An 11,912-nucleotide genomic window follows, 5' to 3' on the forward strand; every position below is an offset into this window, starting at 1 on the left:
TGGAAAGGTCTAGGAAGAGAAGCAGATTGGATTCCAAGAAGGACCTGAGTCATATCACCTGTTACAGGTGCAAGGAGTCAGGGCATTACCTCAATAGTTGCCCAAAAAGGAAACCTCAAGACTTGTCAGAAGCAATATGTTTTCGTTGTAATAGAGCAGGGCACTTTGCCAGAGGATGCCCCAAGGAGAAGGAGACTTTTGCTAGATAGTTGAGTTTGCAACAAAAGAAATGGAGTTGTAGAAGTGAGAACATTTTCTTTTATATTGAGGTGTTGAGTTGAGACATGTAATGGAAAAGCGAGAGATTGTAATTAATTGAGAGTGAATAAAGTTAGCATCGTTGGTACTGATATGGATTTTATGAGTTGTTACTCTATGAAGAAGAATTTTGACCATTTTTGAGGATATGAGAAATATGGTCTATGGAAGATTTGTGCATTTTAAGGGTGGTAGTACCCTATAAGAACCCTTGACCCCTGGAAAAGAAAAGGATACTCCACTGAGTGGATTTCGGACAAAATGAATATGAGTTTTTGTCTCCATATGTGTGATACCCCAAGAGTGTGTGGGATGAAGTTGGAGACCGTCAGTTGTTTGGACCAACTGTGATCAAGGAGTCAGAAGAGAATGTTAAGTTTATTCGAGATCGACTGAAGGTAGCTCAGTCCAGGCAGAAGAGTTATGCAGACTAAAAAACGCAATGAGGTAGTCTATGAAATTGGAGATAGAGCATGTCTTCATGTGTCCCCTCTGCGAGGAGTTAAACAATTTGTAGTTAAGGGAAAGTTAGCCCCGAGATTTGTAGGACCATACCGAGTTTTGGGAGCGTATGGGAGAAGTGACCAACAAGTTGGAGTCACCTGAAGGACTGTCAGGAGTTCATGATGTGTTTTACGTTTCCTAGTTGAAGAAGTGCCATGAAGAGATGGACAATATTCCCCTGTAAGGATGCTTGACCCTGGAAAGGATAATGTTGTTCCACGAAGTGGAATTTGGACTTCATAAGTATAAGCTTTTATCTCGGTATGAGGGATATCCCACGAGGATGGAGAGATAAATTACTATTGGACATAAAGGAGGTATGATGCCGGAAATATGGATCAATGGAAACTCCATGATGAGTCTGAGTAATCATGTCCTAGTTTGGTGCCAATAGAAGGACGCAAGACAGTACAATTGGATGGATTTAAGAATACTAGGAAGTTGGAAGTTGGAATAATGATCAGTTGACCGATGATAAGTTTAAGGACTACAAGTGATGAGATGGGCCATAACCCACATGCCCCAGGACCTGCCAAGAAACAAGCACATTTTGCTGAAGGAAAAAAACCTAGAAGGAGTTACGACTTATCAACCGACAATTTTATAGGGTTTACGCAAAACTTGAGAGTGGTGAAGGAACGATAGATGTTTGTTTGGTTTGCAGAATCAATGGATTATTCCGAACGCAGTTCATGGACAAGAGAAATTCTGCAATGATTGTGAGGATGACCGAGTGTTAGAATGCGAGATTCGCTAAACCGTATACAGGGTAATGATTTGGGTGCGGGATGGATTGATCACCATACCGACTTACTCTTATTATTCGCCTTGCTATATGGGATGGTAAATCTGAGTGACTTACCTATAGTTGAGAGACGACAGTATTAAACTTTGTTTGAACCTTAGAATGGTATAGCAATTTTCCCTGGTACAAGGCAGCTTTTGCCAACCGTAGGTTATACGGTGAGGATCAACCAGACCCATTTCATGTAGGCGAAACCCTAAATTCTTAACCACCATGAGATATCGATAATTAGTTAGTATTGGCGCCATACCCGTCAGCTAAGAAGACCCAGTCTTGAAAGAACCTTACCTAGATAAAAGACAGAAGAATTGTGGTAAAGGTTATGCCACTACCGGAAGAGCCTGGATAAGGAATTATCCTGAAGATCCAAGAAGACCGACAATGTTAACAATAAAAATGGAGTATATGAGTTTTGATGGAACCGTAACAATGCTTCTAAGGGTGGTAGCACCCCAGACCCCGTGTGATGATCGATGGATTTTGAGGAGACCCCAAACCCTAACCCATTTCTTGCTAGCCTCTTCGAATCTCGAGGACGAGATTCATTTTAAGGGTGGTAGGTTTGTAACATCCAAAATTCTAAATTTTGGAATGTTATAATAAATAGATAGATTTGATTGATTGTTTGATTGATTGTCTGAAAGTGAGTGAATTCAAAACTTTTGAAAGTTAAATGAGATGGAATAAAAGGACTGTCCCAAACTTTCATATTTGCTTTCCGATCTCCATGAATTCAAATTATTTTAAAGTACAAAACCCTTGAGCAAAGATGATATGACTTCTTGCATTTAAATTAAATGAAAGGGTTTTTGAAAACAATTGAAATTCATTTGGAAAATATTTCCAATTCAGAAACTTCATGCAGCTCAATGATTTTCACGAGAGAAGATAAAATGACTTCTTCAAATTATATGAAATATGAGTTGGGAGTTTCAAAGAAACTCAAATTCAAAGTCCTTTTGGAATTATTTTTCAATTTGGAGTTATTTGAGTTTTATTCAAATTATTTTTCTCCAAAAATAAAATATATGGAAATTAGGGTAACATGATTCCCTACAATAGAAAATTGGAGAAAAATTAATTTGCAATCATTTTGGTATTTCTAAAATGATTTTTATTGGATTTTATTAGACCAGTAGCACTCTTTGATTTATCTGAATTTGTATGAATTTTATTTAATGCTAGGAAAATGTTCATGTCGTAGAGAATCTTTTCTGAAAATTTTGATATATTATATGCCTATATAATATTTTATTTATTTTGCTTTTATTATTTTATTTGTCTGAAAAATGTTTTAAAAAAAATTCCCGACTGTGCCGGCCCAGCCAACCGCCCAGACCAAGGCCCAGCTCCGTGCCGCCTTCCCCGTCGTGGCCGACCGGGACTCCACCGGAGTCCCGCGCCGACACGGCTCCGGCCGGCCCCTCGCCCACGCCACAGAGCCGCCCCGCCCCCATATAAGCGTCGCCCCCACCGCCTCTCTCTCCTCCTCGCCGCTCGCGCCGCCCTCGCAGATCCAGCGCCGCCGCTGTCGCACTCGCCGGGAATCCGCCGCCGCCGGCGAGATCCGCTCACCGCTGCCGCTCCATTCATCGCCGTGGACCGCCGCCGACGCCGCCATCCTCCTCGCTGCGACGCGCCGCCCCTCCCCGACCTCCCCGTTGCCCTTCCCGACCACCGGAGCTGCCGCCATCGTCCTCCCGACTCCGGCGATCGCCGCGGTAACCGCCGCTGCCGCCGGAAAACGCCGTCGCCGGTTTTCAAAAGAAAACCACCGAACCGGTAATAAACCGCCCGGTGCGGTTTATTTTATTTGGTTTCTTTGGTTTTTTCATTTAGCCGGTTTTTCTTTTTTAGATTTATTTAGTGGTCGTTCGTTAGTTAGGGTCTGGTAGCGAATGATTTTCGTTCGTTAGTGTTCGGTAACGAACGTTCGTAATTTAGTATTTTTCTTTTTCTGTTTTAATTCCGACCAGGGACCTATATGTGAGGATTTTCTCTATAGTTTAGTCCCTGAACTTCAAACAATCATTACTTTTCGCTCGTTTGTCCAAATCCAACGAAACCAACGCTCACGTCTTCGTTACGATCTCCTCTATCCATTAATCCAACTCAAAAATATTTTTGAAAAGTTTAAAATTTGAATTAGATCAGATTTGTATTCAAACTTTGTTTGATCATAACTTGAGTTTCGTAGCTCCGTTTGAGTTGATTCTTTTTGCAAATCGAAGCTCTTGACCTAAACTTTCTGATAAGGCCAAATCCACATAATTTTGGTACTGTTAGAAATTGTTTTATGTTGCAAGAGTTATTTGCTTGGTTTGATGTTTTCCGAATTGTCTTCTTCGATCTTTCTGATCTTTTGAGTGATTGCTTATGTATGGTTACTATTGCTTGCTTACGATAGATTGACCAGAGTGTGACGAGTAGATCTATCAAGATTTTTGAGTGCGAATCATCTTCATCAACATTGCAGGAAAGTTCACACTTTGATCATATCCCCTTTCATACCCAGTTTTTATGCATTAGTTTCACCCTCAAACATTGCATGAGTAGGATTGATAACATGTGGGTATTGGGAAGTAGTTGATGAGGTAGGAACCTATTGCCCTGCATTCCAACCTTGGGAGTTACTATTACGTTATGCTTACATTGCCATGCTATGCTCGTAGACGTGGATTGGGTTTGAGAGTATTTCATGACAGATGTGAGATTGTTAATTAATGGTTCAACTTAAGGTGGAAACTTTAATACACATCTGGGTGGATTGCTAGGGGCACCCTGGGGATATACCAGTGGACTTGCCCGGACACCTGGGGAAATACCAGTGTTGTCCTAGGAGATCCCGGGGATATACCGTGTGATCATCCTACGGTCCGCCACCCAGGCTCAAAGGGATCATAAGATTATTCATGCTAGAAGCTTCCGTGTGCAGCCACAAGCTATTATGGGCTCTAGCATAGTTGATTAAGTCGTGTGAACTCTTACAGTGGTAGACTAGCAGATGTAGGGGTTGTAGGTGGAATGGTCTACCCATCGTAAGGTGCAAACGCTTCTGAAAGACTATGTCTCGATCATCCGTTTCTCAAACACCTTGTAGTGTGAGAAATCCAATGGAGGAGATCGGGTCTTGTGGGGAAAAGTGCGCAAACCTCTGCAGAGTGTACAAACTAATCATGATTAGCCGTGTCCCCGGTTATGGACATCTTGAATCTCTGGTACTTGGATTATCCTGTTGATCTCATCACGTTACTTTAAATTAAGTTTGTTGGGTTTAATGATCTTATTTAATTGGGATTGAGAATGCTGTCAACCATTCTCGATGTTCAAAAACCACCTTGATAGTTAAATAAAATTTATTCCTTTGTAGTAGGGAAAAATTGGCTTTTCGCAAAAACTATAACCATAGAGCTTTTCCACCAGCCAAATATGCATGTAGTGATAGCCTTTGTTCATCATTCTCTATGGTGTGAATTTGCCAGTACATTCAATGTACCGACCCTCTGTGGCTGGAACGCCTCATGTTGCAGGATCTCTTACGACGAGTAAGTGATATGTTAGGGTTACGATTTCTACACTCAACTTTGTCGTTGGTGTTGATGGGAATCCACAACCTTGTTACTTCCGCTATTTGGATTGAGGTAATAGTATTTATGTTACTTTTACATGTGATTTACCTCTGTTATAAATCCTCGAGTACTATGTGTGTCAGCATACCGATCTAGGGATGACACTTAAGCACAGAGACTTGATCCATTCGGGTCGGGTCGCTACAAGATCAAAGCTTCGACGAATGATAATAAGAGTGAAAAACATTGTCTCTTTGAGAAGTATGTGAAAAGCAAGAGCTCCCCCTAAATTTGTGCATATTTTATGATTTTCTTTGGACTGGAAATGCACAGAGAATTAGGCTCATGGGTTACTCTTCCATGTCACATACATCTTGGTGGAGCGCTCAAAATGATAATAATTAAATACATGCACTCATCACCAAGCAAAGTGAATGATCATATAGGGATAAAATGATAATGTCATCCAACAAGCATTAATGTAGCATATGATCAAACACACATGATCATCCAAGTATCACACAGATAGAAAATATCTCAAACAAGCAAATAAAGTTCAACCACCAAAGCAAGAGAGAATAAAAAAGCAACGCTCTCTCTCGAAGCCTATGATCTATACATTTTTCTCCCCCTTTGGCAACAAGTTACCAAAAAGTTCCTAGAAAATGCATAGCACTAAATCGTCTCTCAGGCTTGGTCTTCAGGTGGTGGTGTCCGGATAACTCCAAGAACGAAGGCTTCAGTCGATATAGATGGAGCTGATGGAGTAGGTGCTGTAGCTGGTGGCACTGAAGCTGTAGCTGGTGCAGATGAAGTGGCTCTGGTGTCTAGAACAGGCACTGCAGCAGACCTCTGAGCTCTAGGCACTCTGGAAAATGCATCAGTGGTTGTCTTGCCCTTCCTCTCCTGTATATCATCCTGAAGTTGCTCCACAACAGATTGGATCTCAGTTACCTTCACATCCAAGTCATAGAACTTATGCTCCACGATCCTCTCCAAGCTCTCCTGGTTTTGAGTCAGGGTGGCCAGTCCCTTCTCAATCCTCAGAGTGGAGGCAATCAAGTAGCCAAGGTGATCTTGCTTGCTCTTCAGAAGATACTGAGATGCTTCTTCAGTAGTTGGCATCCTTGCAGCCTTTTCAGCCTTTGCCTTCTCCTTCTTGGCTTGTGCGTGCACAGAAGATGGTTCATTTTCATCCATCACCACAGTGTTGTCCTCAAATTCTGGGTAGATGGGTAGGTGCTCCTTGTTCAGCAGATATGTGCCAGTGCCCATCTTGGAGTTAATCAGCTCCTAGATCTGTGGGGCATACCCACAACTCCTCTTCTGATCTGCAGCTGTCCTCTTTATGGTTTCCACTATTAGGCTCATGACTTTGAACTCCTATGGGACATCAAAGATGTGAAGCAAGTTTATTGCATGGTCTCTGATCATCTTGTGATCTCCTGACTTTGGCAAGAGAGTGTGCCTGAGGATCTAGTTGATAGTTGGCAAGCCTGACAGAAGGTAATGTACATATCCAAACTTGTGTGTCTCAAGAGCAGCATCTGGGATCTCCTTGTACATGTGTGCCATGGTGTTGTGATCCTTCTTCTTCTTGGCATAGACATCCAAGTCATCTTCACTCTCTTTTGGAGCATTGATCAATTTCTCCCATTCAGCAACCGTTGACTGGTACCTAGTGCCTTAAGACATCCAGACAATCCTTCCATCTGGGTAGAAGTGAGCTGTGGAGTAGAAATGCATGATGAGCTCATCATTCCATTTTGTGAGCTTCTGAGCCACAAACTCATCAACTCCACAAGCCTTGAAGCTGTCATATACACCAGGGAAGTGATCCTCGTTTTCCTTAATGAATGTCCAATCGACCCATCTCATGTCACACACTATGGGCTTCTTGTCAAGCAAGATGGTCTCATAGAAGTCCTGCTGTTCCTTTGTATGGAACCTGTAGTCCACATCAGTCCTTTTCCTGGTGGCATATGGATCAGACTCTCTCCAAAGCCTTAGACCTGAGTCCCTCCTGACTTTCATGTTCTCTGCAACTGGATGAGCATCATTGTGATCTGGAATTTTTGGCTTCAATTTCCTCAAGACAACAGAATCATCTTCTTTTTCCATTGCAGCTTCAGGCATTGGGGCCTTGTTCTTCTCTGCAGTTGGAATGTTCCTGGTACTCCTCTTTGGTGCAGATTTGGGTTTTGGAGCAGCTGGCTTAGAAGCTTCTTTGGGCTTAGATGAAGCAGCCCCTGACCTTATGGCATTTCCCATAAGTTTCTGTGCCTTAGGTGCTGGTGCAGCATCTTATTCCTCTTCCTCTTCAGAGTCTCTCATGATTGAGGATCTCCCAAGCACTCTGGCAGTGGTCTTCTTGACTCTCTCTTTCCTCTTCTTCCCTTCTGCAGCAACCTCTTTGGGTTCAGATTCCAAAGGTACTTGAGTAGAGGCTCTGGCTTTAGACATGGGAATTCTATTTGCAGGTAATTTGGTCTTCATACCAGGCTTAGTTGCAGCAGCAGTGCTATATTCCTTCTTAACCACTTTCTTCTTGGAAGTGGCCTCATCCTCAACTGCCACATAGTCTTCATCTTTAGATTCAGAAGTTTTCTTCTTTCTGGCCCTGATGGCAGCCTTTGGCAGATTGCTTGGTGTGCTCCTTCTGCCATCATCTGAGCTTCTAGAGGGACTAGTTCCCTCACTCAAGTGAACCTGCTCCTCTGACTTGTTCTGGCTGTCACTTTGATCAGACATATTGCAATCTCTAACAACTGACCTTGTGAATAGATTATAGATGAGGTAGAGTGGATGAGCATCACAAAATACAAAGGTTTTTTGCAAAAGAATGAATCAAAAACTTAGTTTTAGTTTTCCCCAGAAAGCATTTCGGATCAACTGATTTGTAAACTCGGTGATACCGAACCAGCTTTTGGAACCTAAACTAGTGAACTCAGTCAGACCGAGTCACAGTTCGGTGGCATCGAGACTGCTAGGGTTTCACAAAGTCCTGAACTCGGTCACACCGATTTGCAATTCTCGGTCAGACCGAGAATTGCATGTGCAATGGCCTGAGCCAAATCGGTGGTACCGAGTTCCACAACTCGGTTGGTCCGAGATGGTTTCGGCGAAAACCTAACCCTAAATTTTCAAATCATCTCTAATCTACGGAGTGTTTTGACTGGATAAGATAGTTTCAATCGTGGCAAGATTCATGGCGAACACAATGTGCTAGGAATCAGATAAGGATAGCACAGTGATCAAGTTCATACCCTAGTTCGGCGATGAACTCGCTACGACGGCAACCGCGGGGATGATTCCCGTTGACGGCGGCAGAGACCAGTGGCAGGAGGCAACTGGCGACGAGGAGGACGATCCGGAGACCCTGGAGGCAGAGCGGGCTAAGCGCGGGCGAAAGAGTTCGAAGAAAATTTCCAATTTTTTCCCATGGGTATATATAGCCCAACCCTGTCGGTGTGAATGAGTGGAACAACTCGGTGGCACCGAGATGCATAACTGCAAGCAGTTGCTGCAACTCGGTGTGACCAAAAAGTTCAAATCGTTTGCACCGAGATTGAAAACCTAGATCGACTTAGTGATCTCGGTATGACCGAAATGGGTGAATCGGTCAGACCGAAACGCACAAAGAAGTTTTGGAAGTTTAAGTCTATAACGAATCGGGGACTCCGAGTGCTCCTCACACAGAGTGGTTCAAATCTGACTTGATCAAATTTTGTGATCTAGCATGAATAGAGTTTGAGATGAGAAAATCATAGATAGCTAGAGAAGGTTCTTAGGCATTCTTGTCCATCCACTTGGCAAGAGAAAAAGAAACCAATCAATCAAAACAACAAGTGGATGTCCTCGAATGAGTAAATTATGCAACCAACATGCTCACACAATAAAATGACAAATGAAATATGTGGCAAAGCATGCACAAACAATTCTAGCATCTATCAAGCAATTGGCGATGACTAGGTCATCTATATATGAGTATATTGACTTAGGAGTCAAATGAGAACATTTGATCATAGGTCATACTCATCGTTTAAGCACAAGTGGGGTTACCACTTTTACATAGAGTGTTGTTGTGTTCACACCATTAGAGTTGCTTTAACTCAATTGTTAGAGTAAAGCTCCCCTAGATGTGAGATCCCCCCTAAGAGGGATGAACTAACCTTGGTTTTTGTCGATGATGACTTCATGTAGATGTTGAAGATGTGGATGCTTAATATTTATGTAGATCATTTGGAGCTATCCTTTGGAGTGAGTTGCACTTTCAATACCTACACGGGTTAGTCCCACAAGGAACAAACAAGGATAACCATAGACATAGAGTGATGCACACACAAGATGATGTCTATGAAAGCTTTAGGTTACCTTGTCCCTTGTCTTACCAACAAGAGGGTTTGTGACTCCTTGAACTAGTGCAAGATGTGGAAGTTGATCGCACTCGTTCTTTGCCAAAATGATAAGAGTGAAGTATGTTGGCGGAGTCACCCTCCAGAACTCTCTAGTTCTTCTTCTTCGGGATCCACACCATCTTGATGGGAATCCTCGGAGTTGTAGTTGTACTTGATGAAGTGGAACTTGATGTAGTCTTGGGAACCCACTTGACCAAGGCCTTAGGAGCTTCTTCAAATGCATCAATTTCCTCTTGAAGCTTGTCCTTGCCTTTTTGCTTGTGGTCTTTGATACGTCTCCAACGTATCTATAATTTTTGATTGCTCCATGCTATATTATCTACTGTTTTGGGCAATATTGGGATTTATTTTCCACTTTTATATTATTTTTGGGACTAACCTATTAACCGGAGGCCCAGCCCAGATTTGCTGTTTTATACCTATTTCAGTGTTTTAAAGAAAAGGAATATCAAACGGAGTCAAAACGGAACGAAATCAACCGGAGAAGTTATTTTTGGAAGGAAACCTACCGGATAGACTTGGACGTTACGTCAGAAGATGAAGGAGGAGCTCACGAGGGTAGGGGGCGCGCCCACCCCCATGGGGCACGCCCCCTACCTCGTGGCCCCCCTTCGGTCCACCGACGTGCTTCTTTCACCCATATATACCCACGTATCCTAAAACTTCCAGAACATACATTAGATCAGGAGTTCCGCCACCAGAAGCCTCCGTAGCCACCGAAAGCCAATCTAGACCCGTTCCGGCACCCTGCCGGAGGGGGCAATCCTTCTCCGGTGGCCATCTTCATCATCCCGGTGCTCTCCATGATGAGGAGGGAGTAGTTCTCCCTCGGGGCTGAGGGTATGTACCAGTAGCTATGTGTTTGATCTCTCTCTCGTGTTCTTGAGGTGACACGATCTTGATGTATCGCGAGCTTTGCTATTATAGTTGGATCTTATGTTTCTCCTCCCCCTCTACTCTCTTGTAATGGATTGAGTTTTCCCCTTGAAGTAATCTTATCAGATTGAGTCTTTAAAGATTTGAGAACACTTGATGTATGTCTTGCCGTGTGTATCTGTGGTGACAATGGGATACCACGTGATTCACTTGATGTATGTTTTGGTGATCAACTTGCGGGTTCTGCCCATGAACCTATGCATAGGGGTTGGCACACGTTTTCGTCGTGATTCTCCGATAGAAACTATGGGGCACTCTTTGAGGTCCTATGTGTTGGTTGAATAGATGAATCTGAGATTGTGTGATGCATATCGTATAATCATGCCCACGGATACTTGAGGTGACATTGGAGTATCTAGGTGACATTAGGGTTTTGGTTGATTTGTATCTTAAGGTGTTATTCTAGTACGAACTCTAGGACTGTTTGTGACACTTATAGGAATAGCCCAACGGATTGATTCGAAAGAATAACTTTGAAGTGGTTTCGTACCCTACCATAATCTCTTTGTTCGTTCTCCGCTATTAGTGACTTTGGAGTGACTCTTTGTTGCATGTTGAGGGATAGTTATGTGATCCAATTATGATAGTATTGTTAAGGGAACTTACACTAGCGAAAGTGTGAACCCTAGGCCTTGTTTCAACGCATTGCAATACCATTTACGCTCACTTTTACCATTAGTTACCTTGCTGTTTTTATAATTTCAGATTACAAAAACCTTTATCTACCATCCATATTGCACTTGTATCACTATCTCTTCGCCGAACTAGTGCACCTATACAATTTACCATTCTATTGGGTGTGTTGGGGACACAAGAGACTCTTTGTTATTTGGTTGCAGGGTTGCTCGAGAGAGACCATCTTCATACTACGCCTCCTACAGATTGATAAACCTTAGGTCATCCACTTGAGGGAAATTTGCTACTGTCCTACAAACCTCTGCACTTGGAGGCCCAACAACGTCTACAAGAAGAAGGTTGTAAAGTAGACATCAAGCTCTTTTCTGGCGCCGTTGCTGGGGAGGTGAGTGCTTGAAGGTATATCTTTAGATCTTGCAATCGAGTCTTTTAGTTTCTTGTTTTATCACTAGTTTAGTTTATAAAAGAAAACTATAAAAAAATGGAATTGAGTTTGTCTCATACGCTTCACCTTTTTAATATCTTTCGTGAGTATGATGGAAAGGATAATTGTGCTCAAGTGCTAGAAGAAGAAATCTATAAAATGTCTGGCACTAAATATTTGAATGATGAGCATGATTGCAATCTTGTTAGTATGAATTCCTTGAATATCCATGATGCTAATGATATGCAAAGCCACAAGCTTGGGGAAGCTATGTTTGATGAAGATGATATTTTTTGTCCCCCAAGCTTTGATGAAAAAATTTACTATGATGAAAGCATGCCTCCTATCTATGATGATTATTG

This window comes from Triticum aestivum, chromosome 1A (genome assembly GCF_018294505.1).
Source record: "Triticum aestivum cultivar Chinese Spring chromosome 1A, IWGSC CS RefSeq v2.1, whole genome shotgun sequence".
NCBI classification, from domain to species: domain Eukaryota; kingdom Viridiplantae; phylum Streptophyta; class Magnoliopsida; order Poales; family Poaceae; genus Triticum; species Triticum aestivum.